The sequence below is a fragment of the Carassius carassius genome, chromosome 13 (assembly GCF_963082965.1).
Source record: "Carassius carassius chromosome 13, fCarCar2.1, whole genome shotgun sequence".
Lineage (NCBI taxonomy): Eukaryota > Metazoa > Chordata > Actinopteri > Cypriniformes > Cyprinidae > Carassius > Carassius carassius.
The window spans coordinates 15089597-15110161 of record NC_081767.1 but is presented as its reverse complement, the minus strand read 5'-3'; the positions used below and the strand labels follow the sequence as shown (position 1 = coordinate 15110161).

The 20565-nt window shown below is 44.1% G+C and overlaps 1 pseudogene; it reads right to left on the bottom strand.

The window, feature by feature from the left end:
• Nucleotides 1-2052: 2052 nt before the first annotated feature.
• The window catches only part of LOC132155510 (neprilysin-like), a 140634-nt pseudogene continuing 122121 nt past the window's right edge, over nucleotides 2053-20565 (bottom strand).

Below are 20565 nucleotides of genomic sequence, written 5' to 3'. Positions count from 1 at the left end.
ACTGTATATATACATATATACTGTATATATATATATATATATATATATATATATATATATATATATATATATATATATATATATATATATATATACCATAATAATAATAATAATAATAATAATACATTCAATAAAATAAAATTATAAATAAAAAAATTAATAAATAACCAACATTTTCTTATTTGTTAGTGTTTGATTGTGATTTTATACAGTATGTTTGTGGTCAGGTTTTCTATGCAATGTCGGAAAGCGACAATTGTCCCCATGAGGAAAACTGCTTAATAAACATTTAGTGTTTTAATTAAATTTTGAAGGCTGAACAATTTGTGTGGGGGTTATGTTTATGTTTATAGAAAATGTCACTGGCTCTGAAAACAGTGAGAGTCAATGTAATGTAAAAGACCTTATGATAAAAATAACTATATAAATAAATAAATGCATTGTGTGTCAACATCAAACACAAAACGGTTTTTTAAGCTGATATGCAACAGGGAGTGAAGAGGGTATAGTAGACCTGCATTTCAAGTTTCAACCCTCACTGTAACCCGTCACCAGTCAGCCAACAAATCTGTTTTTAATCTGGATGGTGGCAGCAGAGGTATATTTAACTTAACAGTAAAGACTAATGTGATGAAGTGAAGAGCAGCAAATACATGTGGTGGAACTTTGCAAGGGTCAGAAGATTTGTGAGCACACACTGCAAAGGGCTGTACACTTCTACTTTTGCAAGTCCCCATGTGGGAGCAAGTACCCCAACAAAATCTGACTCAGTGCAGTGTAAAGGCATTACATAGGGAAAAATAACAGTTTTTCTTTTCACTAGACTGCTGAAATTCTGCATTACAGTCTCCCAGAGCTTGTTTGCCTGCCAAAGAAAATGCCAATGAGGTTTGTGAGGCCTGTTTTTGTTCCTTGTTCAACAGTTTCCATCAAAGAAGCAGAGACCTTGAGAAAACAAAATGCTAAACAAAGAAATTTTACATTAACAATTTATTAATAAAACAAAATTATCTTCTGAATATGCCTATTACAAAATATCTAAATACAAGCATCTGAGGTATATTGGTCTGTGGAGTGGTTGAGATGGATTTTGGTGAACTGTACTTTATGATGAGGAAAAAACTATGTGCAAAGATGTAAAATAAACAATACTACATACAATACAATACAAAAAAAAAAAAAAGCATTATGATGTTTTTTGTTGACACAGCAGAGAGGAGCTTTCAGGCAACATTCCTTTGAACGTCTTGTTTACAGTAACTTACAGTATCCCTATGCCCAAGAAAATGAATATATTTGTATGGCTAATGTACAGTTACTTTACCTGATAACTAACAATATCACAAATACAACCTTCTGCATTTAAAAAAAAAATGTGAAGCAAAAAAAAAACATGAATTTGGCATTTTGTTATTGCTAATGAAGATGTAATAGATATGTTAGGACCATTTTGTTTTCTTAATATAAAGTAAGGATATGTGTAAATACATATTTGGCATAAACATACTTATTGCATTAATTGGCCTCAGTATGATTAATTTAGTCTAATACATCAAGTCAAGTTTGGGATTTTCAAATCAAACAGTCTGATTTACAGAAAATGACCTAGGTTAATCTTGTATGATAATAAGCTATTTTTTTTAAGGAAAATAAATTCAATGACACAAATTACAAATAAATCTACATATTTTAAATTACAATGTGCTGTGTACAAATGAGATAATTTGCTATTCAGATAAATGAATACAGAGTTAAAAAATGTATTAGATTTTTAAAAATTAAAAATCTAATCAAATTGACCACTATAAGCAGTGAATGTATACAAGTATTGTGATAAATACTCTATGTATATACATAATGTTACTGATATTTCCAATTCACAGTTTTACTTGAATTAACTTTTTTTTTTTTTTATATAATACCCCCCAAGGGTATTATATATATATAATATATATCCCCCGTCTTCTGTTCTTTGAGCGATCACCACACTCTGCAAATCTTCTCAGGCACCATGTGGGTGTCTTTCTGGCACTGAAAGGCTTTAGCAAACTCTTACTCTTCTTTGTTCAATTTGACTCTCAGTTTTTTTAGGCGTTTCCTCTGGCCAAACTCCAAGTTCTTTAGGATGTTCTCAAAGTATTCTTCTGCATTATAGTTTAACTAATAGGAAAATAGAAGATTTGCACAACAGATTCGTTTTCAATTATTTAAATTAACATTTTATTTTTTAACTCCTCCTGACTCCTCAGTTCACCCTTCATCTTGTAAGCACTCACATCTTGGTATTCCTGGTCCAGGAAGGTGTTGTTCATTATATTTTCTGAGAAACCAATTCTTTCTCTGATTGATTGTGCCTGTAGTGAAGAAGATAAAGTATTTTTAACTTGTCTTTAGTAGTTAGTTAGTTAGTTAGTTCCCTTTCAGCCGGTCACGTTTGACGTTACGAATGGGATCTCGCCCGAGAGCCCAATCACCTTCGAGTGGTACAAAACGAGCCAATGGTACACAAAATACCTTGGTCTGCGGGATTTGCATCGCGAGCTCCGCCCCGCAGAGCGGGTATATAAGGAGCAGCGCGAGCAACTCGCATTCAAGCTTTCACTTCGGAGCCGAGCACATCGCTTGCTGCTATCACCGGAGTGCTACAAGCAAGAGCTGGTGTTGGTGTGACGCAGCGATTCAGCGGTTCGTCTGGGTTTCCTGCGATAGCTCCCGCGTTCCCCTGAGCGCTTCAACACCTCTGAAAGAGCAAATTTCTTTCACAAAAGAGATACGGGCCAATTTGCGTCTTTTTAAAGATGTAATTTCGCCCGTGTTGTTCTGGGTGTGGTCGATACATCGCTCCTCGTGATGGTCACGATCGCTGTGTCACGTGTCTGGGCTTCCAGCACGCTAAGACAGCGTTCGTGGATGGCTCATGTTCTCATTGCGGGGACATGACCATCTCGGCGTTCAGATCGAGACTCGATTACCTTAAAAGGCTACTTCGGCTGGTGGCCAGGGTGATCTGAGGGTTACTGTGTGGGCTTCCCCGACGAGCCAACCTCCTCGGGCCACACCCCCCTCACATACGCCGCAGCCGGTTGAGTTTCCGGATGAGTTTGCTGGACCCTCTCGGGCTCCTGACATCTCATTCGGGGGCTCGCGAAGAGGACCGTATGTTGATCGCCGCATCACAAGGCGGGCTTGAGTCCTCGGGAGATGAGGGTTCGGCTGCGTTGCCTCCCTCAGGAGTGCCAGCGTTGTCCGAGTCCGATCCTGAGCTGACGGCCGTGCTTTCCCGGGCAGCGAAGAGCATCGGGCTTGAGTGGAATCCTCCGCCCTGTCCCGAGCGCTTGAGGCTGGATGATTGGTTCCTGGGGGCTGCTCATGCGGATCGCCAGCACCCCCCTCTGGTTCCTTTCTTCCCGGAAGTGCACCAGGAAGTAACCAGTTCATGGAAGGCACCTTTAACTGCCTGAAACTGTTCTGGTACTTCCTCCGCCTTCACTGCCCTCGATGGCGGGGCGGCCAAGGGGTATGCTGGGATTCCCCCGGTGGATCATTCTGTTGCGATGCAACTGTGTCCACAGAGCGCCTCCGCTTGGCGTGGTGGTCCCAAGCTGCCCTCCAAGGCCTGTAAGTTCTCATCCACACTTGTGGCCAAGGCTTACAGAGCTGCGGGCCAGGCCGCTTCTGCCCTGCATGCCATGGCCTCACTTCAGGTCTATCAGGCCAAGCTGCTTCGGCAGCTGCACGAGGGCAGTGCTGACCCAGGGGTTTTGCAGGAGGCGCGCACTGCTACCGACCTCGCTCTCCGGGCGACGAAGGTCACTGCGCGCTCCTTGGGTCAGGTGATATCCACTTTGGTGGTCCAGGAGCGCCACCTATGGCTGAACCTGGCAGACATGAGGGAGTCTGATCGGGCTCAGCTCCTCAACTCCCCGGTCTCCCAGGATGGCCTCTTCGGTTACGCGGTAGAGAGCTTTGCCCAGCAGTTCTCTGCCGCCCAGAAGCAGTCTGAGGCCATCAGACACATCCTGCCCCGGCGGCCCACTGCTGCCTCCACCCCGCCGCTGGCGCAGCCGCCTCAGCCTGCTCGTCGCCGAGGGCCCCCCCCCCCCCCTGCAGCCTCCTCCACTCCCGCTCGGCCACAGCAGCAGCCTTCACCCCGGCCGCAGCGAGGAGATGGCCGCAGAAGGGTGGTGCAACCCGTCTCTGCCCCTAGCGCCAGGCCAAGCGGCGTTCCTGAGATGGGCGACCCGGAGTTGGAGACGTCAGCTCATCAGGAGATGGTAGCAGGACCACTCCTTCCCCCGGAGGAGGGCCACGGGAGAATCCTTTGTTCTCGTTTTCATTTTGTTCCACCACTGGCCCCCGGGTCCCAAGAGGCCACGAACGACAGTGGGCGACGTGCTTCCTCGCCGCTCTCGTTCTCCTCTCCCTTTGCCAGTTTCCATGCAAAACCGGCTCGAGAACGCTTCGCTTTCTCATGCCCTCTTTGCTACTTGGAGTCAGACGAGTGCCTGCACTCCGCCCCCGCTAAGGGACGCTATGCCTCCCATGCCGGGCTATCTGCTCCACCACGCTGCCCCACCGTGGGTATGCCTGTAGTCCCCTTGACCCCGCTGGTTCAGTTTCTGGGAGCCTTGCTAGACCTCCTCAGGCTCGGCTACGCGATTCAGTTCGCCCGGCGTCCCCCAGGTTTCGGGGTGTCCGCGCGACGATGGTGGGCAAAGATGCCCCTGGCAAAGGGCGCGATAGAGCCGGTCCCTCCAGCCAACATGAAGTCCGGCTTTTACAGCCCTTACTTCATAGTACCCAAGAAGACAGGTGGGTTACGGCCAATCCTGGACTTGCGTGCTTTGAACCGAGCTCTGCACAGACTCCCGTTCAAGATGCTAACGCTCAAGCGCATTTTCGAATGCATTCGTCCGATGGATTGGTTTGCAGCGATCGACCTGAAGGACGCATACTTTCATGTCTCCATTCTTCCTCGACACAGACAGTTTCTTCGGTTTGCTTTTGAGGGGCAGGCATATCAGTACAAGATTCTCCCATTCGGGTTGGCCCTGTCTCCCCGCGTCTTTACGAAGGTCGCGGAGGGAGCTTTGGCTACTCTCAGGGAACAAGGTGTCCATATCCTCAACTACCTCGATGACTGGCTGATCCTAGCTCACTCTCTCACGAGAGCGGTTGTGCGAGCACAGGGATCTGGTGCTCAGACACCTCACCCGACTGGGTCTTCAGGTCAACTGGGAAAAGAGCAAGCTCTCCCCTGTGCAGAGGATCTCTTTTCTCGGTATAGAAATAAACTTGGTCGCCATGTTCGCGCGGCTTACGTTGTGTCAACAGATGCCTCTGCCACGGACTGGGGTGCCATGTGCAACGGGCATGCTGCGTCAGGCTCCTGGACAGGACCCCGACTACAGTGGCATGTCAATTGCCTTGAGTTGCTAGCAGTACGTCTTGCTCTGCACCGCTTCAGGGCCCTGCTGAAGGACAAGCACTTTCTGGTCCGTACGGACAACACTGTGACCATAGCGTACTTCAACTGTCAGGGTGGTCTACGCTCCCGTCGCATGTCGCAATTCGCTCGCCATCTCCTCTTGTGGAGTCACAAGCATCTGAGGTCGCTTCATGCCATTCACATTCCAGGCAGGCTCAATCGTGCAGCCGACGAGCTCTCACGGCAGCAGTCTCGCCCTGGGTAATGGAGACTCCACCCACAGTCGGTTCAGCTGATTTGGGAACACTTAGGTAGACCTGTTTGCCTCTCTAGAAAATTCCCACTGACAGTTGTTTTACTCCCTGACCGAGGGCACCCTCGGCACAGACGCCCTGGCACACAACTGGCTGCTGGGCCTGCGCAAGTATGCGTTTCCCCCAGTGAGCCTTCTTGCACAGACATTGTGCAAGATCAGGGAGGACGAGGAGCAGGTCCTAATGGTTGCGCCTTTTTGGCCCGGACAGACCTGGTTCCCCGAGCTTGTACTCCTCGCGACAGCCCCTCCCTGGCCAATTCCTCTGAGGAAGGACCTTCTTTCTCAGAGACAGGGTACCCTCTGGCATCCACGTCCCGATCTGTGGAACCTACATGTGTGGGTTCTGGACGGGTCACGGAAGGTTTAGGTACCTTGCCACCACAGGTGGTATTCTACCATCACTTCAGCTAGAGCCATGTCCACCAGACACGCCTATGCTTTGAAGTGGAACCTCTTCGTCACTTGGTGTTCTTCACGGCGTGAGGACGCCTGGAAATGTCCGATTGGGTCAGTGCTTTCCTTTCTTCAGGAGGGGTTGGAATGAAGGCTGTCTCCTTCCACCCTGAAGGTCTATGTGGCCGCCATTTCGGCTCACCATGACCCTGTTGAAGGTAAGTCTCTTGGGAGGCACGATCTGATCATCAGGTTCCTGAGAGGAGCAAGGAGGCTCAATCCACCTCGCCCTCAACAAGTCCCCTCTTGGGACCTCACAGTGGTTCTATCAGCACTGCAGAGAGCTCCCTTCGAACCCTTGCTCTCAGTAGAGCTAAAGTTTTTATCTTTGAAAACTGCGCTCCTGACGGTTTTGGCTTCGGTGAAGAGGGTCGGGGACCTGCAGGGATTTTCAGTTGAAGAAGCGTGCCTGGAATTCGGGCCGGCTAACTCTCACGTTATCTTGAGACCCCGGCCTGGGTACGTGCCCAAAGTTCCCACCACTCCTTTTAGGGATCAGGTGGTGAACTTGCAAGCGCTGCCCCTGGAGGAGGCAGACCCAGCCCTGGCGCTGCTCTGTCCAGTACGTGCGCTTCGCACCTACGTGGACAAAACTCGGTGCCTTAGGACCTCAGACCAGCTCTTTGTCTGTTACGGAGGCCAGCAGAAGGAAAGGCTGTCTCCTAGCAGAGGTTATCCCACTGGATAGTGGATGCTATTGTCCTGGCTTATCAGGCTCAAGACCTGCCATGCCCCCTAGGGGTGAGAGCTCACTCAACTAGGAGTGTAGCTTCCTCCTGGGCGCTGGCGCATGGCGCATGGCGCCTCGCTAGTAGACATCTGTAGAGCTGCGGGCTGGGCGACACCTAACACATTCGCAAGATTTAATAATCTCCGTGTAGAGCCCATGTCCTCCCGGGTACTCGCCCCTTCGGGCCAGCAAGGACCTGCTTGGTGTCAATCCGCTTGCTGTGCCATTCCACTCTGCGGACTGGATGCGTGCGCTATTCCCCTCAGGTGAGTTCCTCAGTCAGAACCCTGGGTTCCTCCAGCACTGTGGATGTCCAACACTTGCGTACATGCCCTTTGATCAGCACTGTGTGGGACTAGGTGCCTCCATGTGTTGTGATTCACCTTTTCAGGGTAATCCCACGTGTGTATGTCCACAGTATGTCTCTCCACAGCATGTGTCTTTCCCTTGGCAAGCCCCTTGCCAGCTCTGTCGTTGAAACTTCCACCCTGCGGGCTGGGTACCTCAGAGTTCTTATGTATCACCACCTTGGTAGATACCTGCCTTCTGTAAGTCCTCCCACGGGCAGGCAGCCTGCTAGCATACGTCCAGCTGGATTATGCTACCCAGTGTATTCTGTGTAAGCCATAGGCCCTCACTCGTGCTGGCCTCTTAACGTCTCCGTTCCTTCCTTCAGGGAACGAGGGTTACATACGTAACCAAGACGTTCTCTTTTATTGTCTCCCTCAGGAGAAATTTGTCATAGGTAACTGGGAGAGCAGATCAAAACACAAAAAATATATATATATATATATACATGCATACATGTATACATCCACTATACATATATACACATACACATATATACACATTATTAATAATAAACCATTCCAAAACATAATTCCCACACAATCCTAATAATACACTAACATTACATGCTACCCATCACATTACCCTCACCCACATAAACAATTTCAATCACTTATTTAGTAATTTGACAGATAAGGGAATTAGAGAAAATTTATATCTATTCAGCTTACAGATTGGAACTCTATATCTCCTGCCCGAGGGCATTATCTCATACTCCTTATGGAGAATATGACTTGGGTCACTAATAATTTTAAGACTCTGCTTCTTAACAGACCTCTCAAAAATTTCCTTAAGAGAAAGTGAAGACAACATACCAATTATTTGTCCAGCTCTTCTAACCACATTTTGAAGTTGTAACTTAAGTTTAACAGTCAAATTGCCAAACCATATTGTATGGCAGAGTCAATTATAAGCAAAATCTTTCTTAAGTCAAGATAAGGTTTTTATGGAATGAGGTTTCAAAGATACTTTTTGTTATGTTTTGGCATCTTTTATCAGCAGTGATTGCACAGTATAATTAACCTTAAACACAGAATTAAAAATATGCCTCACCTTCTCCTCTGCAGCTTTCTTAGTTTCAGCATCCATCCAGGCTAGATCATCCAGATTACTCACAAATACATCTCTGATGTTAGTGATCATCTCATCAATCTGAGAAAATCAAAGAGAATGACATCATGAGGCACATAATTTTCTCCACATATTCCATTCATATTCTGGTGTGGAATTGTTTAGTAGGTTGTGCTTATTATTCAGCACGTCTAAAATAAATGAGCCATGTCTCTGTAATACAATAATAAATGGCAAATTAATTAAACCACTTTTCATGTATATATTAAACACGTAGGCTTTCAATGAATTTTTACAAGACACTTGGTCTTGCGGTTTAGACATGTAGATAGTATGCAGGCCAAGATCCACAACAAACTTTAGCAGAATGTCGTATCTATGGGGGTGGGGGTGGGGGGGGGGGGTTGATAAATTTTTTTTAAAAAGGGGATACATATATCTTAACCTTTCTAAAGCAATTTTTTTTGCTTTTTATCACCCATTTTAAGTGGTTTAGGTTTAACAATGATAAAGTTCTGGAAAGTTGGAAAAAGAATCAGCTATCTGTAATGTATTTTCACACTCTGCATGATGAATTTGTTTTAACTGGAACTTAAAAGACATCTTGTTCTCTCATTTGTAAAACTTGCAGACTGAGACCACTAATAGTTCACTGAATGTTGTTTTTATCCCTTCTTGATAGACTCCTGGAGAGACAGACAGTGTTGGATAAGACTAATTATTGGCGTATGACTTTGTGTGTGTATCTGTAACATTATCCTGCTACCTCAAACTCACTGGCATGACATTGATGTGAGGAATGATTTGTGGGTGGGCCTTGCAGGGGTCACCTGATCATGGACAAGTAACCACAATTAGGGATGTCCAGATCCGATCTCGTGATCGAAAATCGGGCCCGATTGCGTGGTTTCAGACTCGATCGGAATAGGACGTTACCTCCCGATCAGGACTCGGATATATATATATTCTCATTATTTTTTAACACATCTTTAGTTATGCGGTGGCATAGAGTTAGACCCTTTTGATTCCACAAAGAAACAGCAACGCGTGCGGCATGACATCACTTTGTTTTCAATAGATGGTGTGAATAAATATAGATTCAAAATCAAAGAAACATGATAGTCTGCGCATGACCTGATATTTCATTCGGACCCAGAATACAGCGAGATGAACATCAGGGAGCGCTAAACTCTCATGCAGTGTGTGTTTCATTCATACTCGAAGCCGGAGCGCACTCTCGCGCTGATATCAGGAAATTCCTAATATTGACAAAAGCGTCCAGCTATTGCTGTGGTTTTCACAGGAAAACAGAAACTTATGCAAACACGAAGACATTAATATATGAACAAGACAAATAAATAAATTGTTTTTCAAGTCATCTCCAGCAGGTGATAAATAAAGTATATGAACAATGCAGTGCTAATTGACAGCATTTATTACAGTATATAAACTATTCTGCCTTATTATGTGATAAACAGTGTTTGTAGTATATAAACAAATCATTATTATTTGTTATTGTCCAGCATTTATAGATTTCTAAGCAAATTAAAAGCTAGAAAATAAGAGAAAAAATAAAGTTGCCTATACTACCAGTCAGAAGTTTTTGAACAGTAAGCTTGTTAATGTTTATTTTTAAAGAAGTCTCTTCTGTTCACCAAGCCTGCATTTATTTGATCCAAAGTACAGCAAAACAGTAAAATTTTGAAATATTTTTACTAGCCTATTTAAAGTAGTTGTTTAATATTTGAATATATTTCAAAATTTAATTTATTGAACATCCTGGATCAGTTTTTTTTTCGCTCTTCTTTATTCTTTTTTAATGTATTATAGAAGTATCGGATCGGGACTCGGTATCGGCAGATACTCAAAATCAAATTACTCGGACTCGAGGGCAAAAAAACCTGATCGGGACATCCCTTACCACAATGCTAAACTTTACTGTAATGCATGTGCTTTTGCAGGAGAGTATAATCATAAACCCAAATGCTGCTGATACGTGCCAATAGAAAATAAAAAATAAAAAAAATTCAACAATGTACACAGAACATCTTGTACATGAAAAGCTTTTACATGAGGCTATTTACAAATCATCATACAACATCACTTAAAGGAAATAATCAATTCAAATATAAAGAAATACTAATCTTCCTGAAGATTTATCTTAGTAATTGAACAAATTCTACAATTAAAGTGTATATATAACGATATGCACTTTCATATACCAGCATTTTTATTTTTTATTTTTGGCCCAAAGTTATATTAAAAACATTTTACTGTAGTTCCAAAATGCAATTTCTTGCCCCATACTGTTAATCTTAAACTATGAAAATTTCTAGCAAAATTTTATATATATATTTATATACTAGTGGTGGGCCATTATCGGCGTTAACGTGCTGCATTAACGTGGGACTCTTATTGGGCGATAAAAAAAATATCGCCGTTAATCTATTCTCAAAGTTGAGTTGAGAACTGGGTCTATACTAGGTGAACTATGATGACTTTCACCTTGATATTTTAGCGCGGATGTATACCTAGCCTAACCTGTAGGGGATGAGAATGAGTCTTTAAACCTGTGTGTATGCCTACTGTGAAATTACCACATCAAACGTGACATGCTAACATGGATGCAGCTGAAGCTGCCGGGTTTGCTTCAGGGCTTTTTTTTTTTAAAGCTTCCCTATGGAAACCTCGACAAGACGCACACCTGTTTCACACATAATCCGTCTGCAGTGCGTATGCAGTCCGTGTGCGTTTCGTATGTGATGCCAAAGCAGGTTGTTTGCACCTTGTGCAATGTGGAATTCGTTTACAGCTTTCTCAAGCAGTTTGTGATGCATTTTGGAATATTTGGGTAGCACACATATTCTGAATGCCTTCGGCAGAATCCAAATGAGCCATTTTAATCTAGATTAATCTAGATTAATTCCAAGATTACAGTGAGATTAATCTAGATTTAAAAAATTCATCTATGCCCACCACTAATATATATATATATATATATATATAAAATCTCATATACGTCTTCTCAAAACTCAGGCAATTTGATAATACCTAGAATATCAAAATCATCTGCGGGCGGCAGATCCTTTTCCTATTTGGCGCCTAAACTCTGGAATAACATTGTTCAGGAGGCAAACACACTCTTGCAGTTTAAATCTAGATTAAACACCCATCTCTTTAACCCGGCTTACACATAACACACTAATGTGATTTTAATATACAAATCCGTTAAAGGATTTTTAGGCTGCATCAATTAGGTAAACTGGAACCAGGAACACTTCCCTTAACACCCGATGTACTTGCTACATCATTAGAAGAATGGCATCTACGCTCAGGGTGCGATTTGTGAAAAAAACAGAGGGGGGGATGTTTTGAAACATTTGAATTCATAAAAATAAATCATGAGAACATGAACTAGATGACGTCATGCGCTAATTAGCATATGTATGACGTAAGTGCGTCGTATTGTATTGCCTCCTTATGCTCACATACTGCAATTTAATTTAGCCATTTAATTTAATTTTCAATAAAACTGTTTTTATTACTATATTTTAATGTTTCTGTTGTCAGACAACGGAATGAATATTATAATGACTGAAACGTGGTCCACTATAACCAGCTCTCAAACATTAATCTGCACTAATGAAATCAAATACACATACGATAAAGTCAGTGGTTGTGCTGTGACTGATGTCGGCTGTATTTGCTTGAATATACAGAATATCTTTTTTTTTAACTGAAAGTGCTGTTCCTCTCTGCGCTCGCTGAACACAGAAGATGCAGAGAGAGAGAAGCTCGTGCTGGGAAAGAGAGACCTCGCGCTTGTGCGGCAGCACCAGAGAGTCTCAGAGACTTAATAATGATTGCCCAAAAAGTTGCTAGATTTGTCGCTAGTTGCTTTTTTGGAAAAAAGTTGCTAAATCTAGCGACAAAGTCTCCAAGTTAGCAACTCTGCCCAGCGGACTGGAATTGTACTACAGCGGAATTGTACTACCCACTGTTTTAATGGGAGGTAGGAAAATCTGACAGCGTAGGACAAATCGACAGAACACCGGCTTCAACCGCCTCGCAACTGTTGATAGGCTATTACTTGTGGGGTGTAACCAATCAGATAGCGCCGTGGGCAGGACATTAAGCAAGTCTGAATACAGAGAGGCTTTTAAAATAAAATTGACTTTAATCAAACCACGGATCCGTGATAAGTTTTGTGATCTGTCTCGCCACTAGTGTAGAAGCACTGATGTCAATGTCAATGTCAATGTCACCTTTATTTATATAGCGCTTTAAACAAAATACATTGCGTCAAAGCAACTGAACAACATTCATTAGGAAAACAGTGTCAATAATGCAAAGATGATAGTTAAAGGCAGTTCATCATTGGATTCAGTTATGTCATCTCTGTTCAGTTAAATAGTGTCTGTCCATTTATTTGCAATCAAGTCAACGATATCGCTGTAGATGAAGTGTCCCCAACTAAGCAAGCCAGAGGCGACAGCGGCAAGGAACCGAAACTCCATCGGTGACAGAGTGGAGAAAAAAACCTTGGGAGAAACCAGGCTCAGTTGGGGGGCCAGTTCTCCTCTGACCAGACGAAACCAGTAGTTCAATTCCAGGCTGCAGCAAAGTCAGATTGTGCAGAAGAATCATCTGTTTCCTGTGGTCTTGTCCTGGTGCTCCTCTGAGACAAGGTCTTTACAGGGGATCTGTATCTGGGGCTCTAGTTGTCCTGGTCTCCGCTGTCTTTCAGGGATGTAGAGGTCCTTTCTAGGTGCTGATCCAGCATCTGGTCTGGATACGTACTGGATCCGGGTGACTGCAGTGACCCTCTGATCTGGACACAGACTGGATCTGGTGGCCACGGTGACCTCGGAACAAGAGAGAAACAGACAAATATTAGCGTAGATGCCATTCTTCTAATGATGTAGCAAGTACATAGGTTGTTATGGGAAGTGTTTCCGGTTCCGGTTTACCTAATTAATGCAGCCTAAAAATCCTTTAACGGATTTGGATAATAAAAGCATATTAGTATGTTATGTGTATGCCAGGTTAAAGAGATGGGTCTTTAATCTAGATTTAAACTGCAAGAGTGTGTCTGCCTCCCGAACAATGTTAGGTAGGTTATTCCAGAGTTTGGGCGCCAAATAGGAAAAGGATCTGCCGCCTGCAGTTGATTTTGATATTCTAGGTATTATCAAATTGCCTGAGTTTTGAGAACGTAGCGGACGTAGAGGATTATAATGTAAAAGGAGCTCATTCAAATACTGAGGTGCTAAACCATTCAGGGCTTTATAAGTAATAAGCAATATTTTAAAATCTATGCGATGCTTGATAGGGAGCCAGTGCAGTGTTGACAGGACCGGGCTAATATGGTCATACTTCCTGGTTCTAGTAAGAACTCTTGCTGCTGCATTTTGGACTAGCTGTAGTTTGTTTACTAAGCGTGCAGAACAACCACCCAATAAAGCATTACAATAATCTAACCTTGAGGTCATAAATGCATGGATTAACATTTCTGCATTTGACATTGAGAACATAGGCCGTAATTTAGATATATTTTTGAGATGGAAAAATGCAGTTTTACAAATGCTAGAAACGTGGCTTTCTAAGGAAAGATTGCGATCAAGTAGCACACCTAGGTTCCTAACTGATGACGAAAAATTGACAGAGCAACCATCAAGTCTTAGACAATGTTCTAGGTTATTACAAGCAGAGTTTTTAGGTCCTATAATTAACACCTCTGTTTTTTCAGAATTTAGCAGTAAGAAATTACTCGTCATCCAGTTTTTTATATCGACTATGCAATCCATTAGTTTTTCAAATTGGTGTGTTTCACCGGGCTGCGAAGAAATATAGAGCTGAGTATCATCAGCATAACAGTGAAAGCTAACACCATGTTTCCTGATGATATCTCCCAAGGGTAACATATAAAGCGTGAAGAGTAGCGGCCCTAGTACTGAGCCTTGAGGTACTCCATACTGCACTTGTGGTCGATAGGATACATCTTCATTCACTGCTACGAACTGATGGCGGTCATATAAGTACGATTTAAACCATGCTAATGCACTTCCACTGATGCCAACAAAGTATTCAAGTCTATGCAAAAGAATGTTGTGGTCAATTGTGTCAAACGCAGCACTAAGATCCAATAAAACTAATAGAGAGATACACCCACGATCAGATGATAAGAGCAGATCATTTGTAACTCTAAGAAGAGCAGTCTCAGTACTATGATACGGTCTAAATCCTGACTGGAAATCCTCACATATACCATTTTTCTCTAAGAAGGAATATAATTGTGTGGATACCACCTTTTCTAGTATCTTGGACAGAAAAGGGAGATTCAAGATTGGTCTATAATTAACTAGTTCTTTGGGGTCAAGTTGTGGTTTTTTGATGAGAGGCTTAATAACAGCCAGTTTGAAGGTTTTGGGGACATGTCCTAATGACAATGAGGAATTAATAATAGTCAGAAGAGGATCTATGACTTCTGGAAGCACCTCTTTCAGGAGCTTAGATGGTATAGGGTCTAACATACATGTTGTTGGTTTAGATGATTTAACAAGTTTATACAATTCTTCCTCTCCTATGGTAGAGAATGAGTGGAACTGTTCCTCAGGGGGTCTATAGTGCACTGTCTGATGTGATACTGTAGCTGACGGCTGAATGGTTGCAATTTTATCTCTAATAGTATCGATTTTAGAAGTAAAGTAGTTCATAAACTCATTACTGCTGTGGTGTTGGGAAATGTCAACACTTGTTGAGGCTTTATTTTTCGTTAATTTAGCCACTGTATTGAATAAATACCTGGGGTTATGTTTGTTTTCTTCTAAAAGAGAAGAAAAGTAATCGGATCTAGCAGTTTTTAATGCTTTTCTGTAGGATATGTTACTTTCCCGCCAAGCAATACGAAATACCTCTAGTTTTGTTTTCCTCCAGCTGCGCTCCATTTTTCGGGCTGCTCTCTTTAGGGTGCGAGTATGCTCATTATACCATGGTGTCAAACTGTTTTCCTTAACCTTCCTTAAGCGTAAAGGAGCAACTTTATTTAAAGTGCTAGAAAAGAGAGAGTCCATAGTTTCTGTTACATCATCAAGTTGTTCTGAGGTTTTGGATATGCTAAGGAATTTGGATACATCAGGAAGATAACTTAAAAAGCAGTCTTTTGTGTTAGAAATGATGGTTCTTCCATACTTGTAACAAGAAGTAGAATTTACAATTTTGGCTATATGAATTTTGCAAAGAACTAAATAATGATCTGAGATATCATCACTTGGCTGAATAATTTCAACACCATCAACATCAATTCCATGTGACAGTATTAAATCTAGAGTATGATTTCGACAATGAGTAGGTCCTGAAACGTGTTGTCTAACACCAATAGAGTTCAGAATGTCTATAAATGCTGATCCCAATGCATCGTTTTCATTATCAACATGGATATTAAAATCACCAACTATTAAAACTTTATCTGCAGCCAGAACTAACTCAGATGTAAAATCACCAAACTCTTTAATAAAGTCTGTATGGTGCCCTGGTGGCCTGTATACAGTAGCCAGTACAAACATAACAGGGGATTTATCATTAACATTTGTTTCTTTGGATAATGTTATATGAAGTACCATTACTTCAAACGAGTTATACTTGTAGCCTGCGCTCTGAGAAATCCTGAAAACGTTGTTATAAATTGAAGCAACACCTCCACCTTTGCCTTTTAGACGTGGCTCATGTTTATAACAGTAATCTTGGGGGGTGGACTCATTTAAAATAATGTAATCATCAGGTTTTAGCCAGGTTTCTGTCAAACAGAGTACATCTATATTATGATCAGTGATCATATTATTTACAAAAAGTGTTTTCGTAGAAAGGGATCTGATATTCAATAAGCCAAGCTTTATCATTTGTTTATCCATATTGCTTCTGTTTTTTATTTGTTGAACCTCAATTAAATTGTTAATCTTAACCTGGTTTGGACGTTTTTTGTTTTTTCTAGTTCGGGGAACAGACACAGTCTCTATAGTGTGATATCTAGGTGAAAAAGTCTCTATGTGCTGAGAATTAACTGACCTCTGTGACGGGAGGCAGCTAGCAGACGGTCGGTTTAGCCAGTCTGTCTGCTTCCTGACCTGGGCCCCAGTTAGTCAAGTATAAACACTAAGACTATTTGCCATATTTCTAGAGAGAAGAGTGGCGCCACCCCAGGAGGGATGAAGACCATCTCTTTTAAACAGGTCAGGTCTGCCCCAAAAGCTCGTCCAATTGTCTATGAAACCTATGTTATTCTGTGGGCACCACTTAGACATCCAGCCATTGAGTGATGACAATCTGCTATGCATCTCATCACCACGGTAAGCAGGGAGGGGACCAGAGCATATTACAGTGTCTGACATCGTGCTTGCAAGTTCACACACCTCTTTAATGTTATTTTTAGTGATCTCCGACTGGCGAAGTCGAACATCATTAGCGCCGGCATGAATAACAATCTTACTGTATTTACGTTTAGCATTAGCCAGCACTTTTAAATTTGCCAAGATGTCAGGCGCTCTGGCTCCCGGTAAACATTTGACTATGGTGGCTGGTGTCTCTATATTCACGTTCCGTACAATAGAATCACCAATAACTAGAGCACTTTCATCAGGTTTCTCAGTGGGTGCATCACTGAGTGGGGAGAACCTGTTTAATGTTTTGATCGGAACAGAAGAGCGGTGTTTTGACCCACGACTACGCTGCCTCACTGTCACCCAGTTGCCCTGCTGCTGGGGCTCTGTTTCCGGAACCGAACAATGTACAGGAATCCCTGAGCTAGACGCATCCAAAGCCGTATCTAGAGCCCTAACATTTTTACTATCCTCAATTAAAGTTTGGATGCGTGTCTCTAATTCTGAAATCTTCTCTGTCAGCCTAACTATTTCCCTGCATTTATCACATGTGAATCCCTCATCAGCGACAGAGATAGATAAACTGTACATGTGGCAAGAGGTGCAAGAAACAATGATAGGAGAAGCCATTACTCACCGTGCTTGATGAAAATTCTTACTGCGGTTGTTTGATGAACTTGTGAAAAACTGGAGCGAGGGAGAGGAGAAAAGAAAACAGCGATAGGTTCGAATGAAGACGCTAATGACAAGCTAACGAATGCTAACGCTTTGCAGGTGTACTGCACTCACGGAAATAAAATAAAAGTGAACGATCAAAGTTAATCTGATAAGATTGATCGATAATATCAGAAATATGGTGTGAATTAAGTTATATTTTACCACTTTAAAAAACAGAGAGTGATAGTAAGATAAAGATTCAAGAGAAAAAAATAAAATAAAAAAAGCTACACGGAGCTACAAAATGTTACACAAGGCCAACAGGAAGTAGGGAAAACACTGCCCACAGCGACCGATCACTTCTGATCACTTTGATGGGGGGATAAATTTATCCCCACCGGGGATAAAAATAATTAAGCAGAGGTGGGGATACTGTAGCAAGTTCGTTTGGAGGAAAGGAAGAGGACAAAGGGGTCGGCTGGACTGCTGATGTATTTATTTAACAAATAAAATTAAACTTCACAAAGACCAACTGGTGACTTTTATTCTGATACGTTGGCACAACACTCTCGGTTTGCTCTTTCCGGTTTCGGTTTCCGGTTTGCTCCAGCAGTCCGTCTCTCTCTCTCCCGCTGCAGACTTCGCTAAACCACGCCCCCCCTGCCACATACCCCCACCGCCCGACTCAGGCCGGGGAGCCATCCGGCCTGCAGCCCCCCCCCCCCCCCCCCCCCCTTTCTGGAGAGGAAGTCGGCCACTGCCATCTGAACACCCGGCCTGTGGATCACCTTGAACTTAAAAGGCTGAAGAGCTAGATACCAATGAGTGATCCACGCGTTGGTATCCTTCATGCGGTGGAGCCACTGCAGCGGAGCGTGGTCGAAACAGAGGGTGAACTCCCGTCCCAGGAGATAATAGCGGAGGGTGAGGACGGCCCATCTGATGGCAAGGCACTCTTTTTCGATGGTGCTGTACTTAGCCTCTCTCTTCAAGAGCTTCCGGCTAATGTACAGCACCAGCCGTTCCTCTCCATCTATCTCCTGGGACAGGACTGCCCCCAGCCCCCTGTCCGACGCGTCTGTCTGCAACAGAAAAGGGAGAGAAAAATCAGGAGAGTGTAACAACGGCCCGCCACACAGAGCAGCCTTGACCTGAGTAAAGGCCGACACGGCTCCGTCCACTGGACCGTATCTGGCACCTCCTTTTTAGTGAGGTCAGTCAAAGGGCTGGTGAGGTCCGAATAATTAGGAATAAACCGTCTATAATATCCCACCAGCCCCAAGAACTGCCTCACCTCCTTTTTGGTCTTGGGACGTGGGCAGGTCGCAATAGCGGCTGTCTTATCAATTTGGGGAAGCACCTGCTCATGCCCCAAGTGGAAGACCAGATACCTTACTTCCACCCGCCCAATCGCACACTTCTTTGGGTTGGCCGTGAGCCCCGCTCCCCTCAGCGACCTCAGGACAGCCCTCAGATGCTGCATATGCCGCTGCCAATCATTACTAAATATAATGATATCATCTAGGTAGGCAGCTGCATACGCAGCATGGGGCCGTAGGATCCTGTCCATGAGGCGCTGAAAGGTACCTGGGGCCCCGAACAAGCCAAACGGAAGGGTAACAAATTGGTGTAATCCAAACGGCGTTGTGAAAGCTGTCTTTTCTCTGGACAATGGAGACAAGGGGATCTGCCAATAGCCCTTTGTTAAGTCCAATGTCGAATAAAAGCGAGCAGTGCCTAGCCGATCAAGCAACTCGTCAACCCGCAGCATTGGATACGCGTCGAATTTCGACACAGCATTCACCTTGCGGTAATCTACACAGAAACGGACTGAGCCGTCCGTTTTCGGAACTAAGACTATCGGGCTCGCCCAGTTACTATTAGATTCCTCTATTACCCCCATGTCAAGCATAGCGCCTAATTCAGCCTGAACTACTTTTTTCTTGTGCTCAGGTAAACGATACGGCCGGCTGCGAACTACCACGCCTGGCTCCGTCTCGATATGGTGCTGAATCAGGTTAGTACGGCCCGGTAGGGGCGAGAAGACGTCGGAAAACTTTGCCTATAATTTCGTTAAATCAGTGAGTTGGGACGGCGAGAGGTGATCTCCACCTGGAGCCAGGGCGAGGGATTGTGGTTTGATATTCGCCTCTGGCCCGAGATCATCCTCTCCGCCAATCACCGTTGCCAACATCACTGATTCCGCCTCATTACATGTTTTAAGGAGATTGAGGTGGTAGATCTGACGGGACCCGTTCCTATCGGACCGTATTACCTCATAATCGAGATCTCCGACCTGTCGTGCGACCTCGAACGGTCCCTGCCACTTGACGTTGGGAGTAATACAAGTACTTTCTCTCCCGGTGCAAATTTGCGTAACCTAGTTCCCCTGTTATACAGCCGGCTCTGGCGGTCCTGGGCTTGTAACAAATTCTCCATTGATAGCCGCCCCGATGTGTGGAGTTTTGTTCTCAAGTCCAGCACATACTGAATTTCGTTTTTGCCCTGAGATGGTCCCTCCTCCCACGTTTCTCTCAGTACGTCGAGCACCCCCTGGGGCTGGCGTCCATAGAGAAGCTCGAAGGGGGAAAACCCCGTGGAGGCTTGCGGGACCTCTCGCACAGCGAATAACAAGGGCTCTAGCCACCTATCCCAATTTTTGGCGTCTTCATGAACGAACTTACGGATCATGGATTTAAGCGTGCGATTAAATCGTTCGACCAGGCCATCGGTTTGTGGGTGATAGACGCTAGTTCGAATCTACTTAATGGCCAATAATCCGTACAGTTCGCGTAGCGTACGTGACATAAACGCCGTGCCCTGATCGGTGAGGACGAAACAGGGCATCCGCAACACTTTTAGCGGAAATGTTGCGGAGGGCCACCGCTTCAGGATATCGTGTTGCATAATCAACTATGACTAGTGCAAAGCGATGTCCTCGTGCCGACTGCTCTAAGGGCCCGATGAGGTCCATACCAATTCTCTCGAACGGGACCTGCATTAAGGGAAGAGGGCGCAAAGGCGCTTTTGGGGTGGCCGGTGGGTTTACCAACTGACATTCCGGACAAGACACGCACCACCTGCACACGTTGTCATGAATGCCCGGCCAAAAGAAACGGGCCATGAGGCGATTTAGTGTTGCTGCCTGTCCCAAATGGCCCGCCATAGGATTAGAATGAGCCGCGTG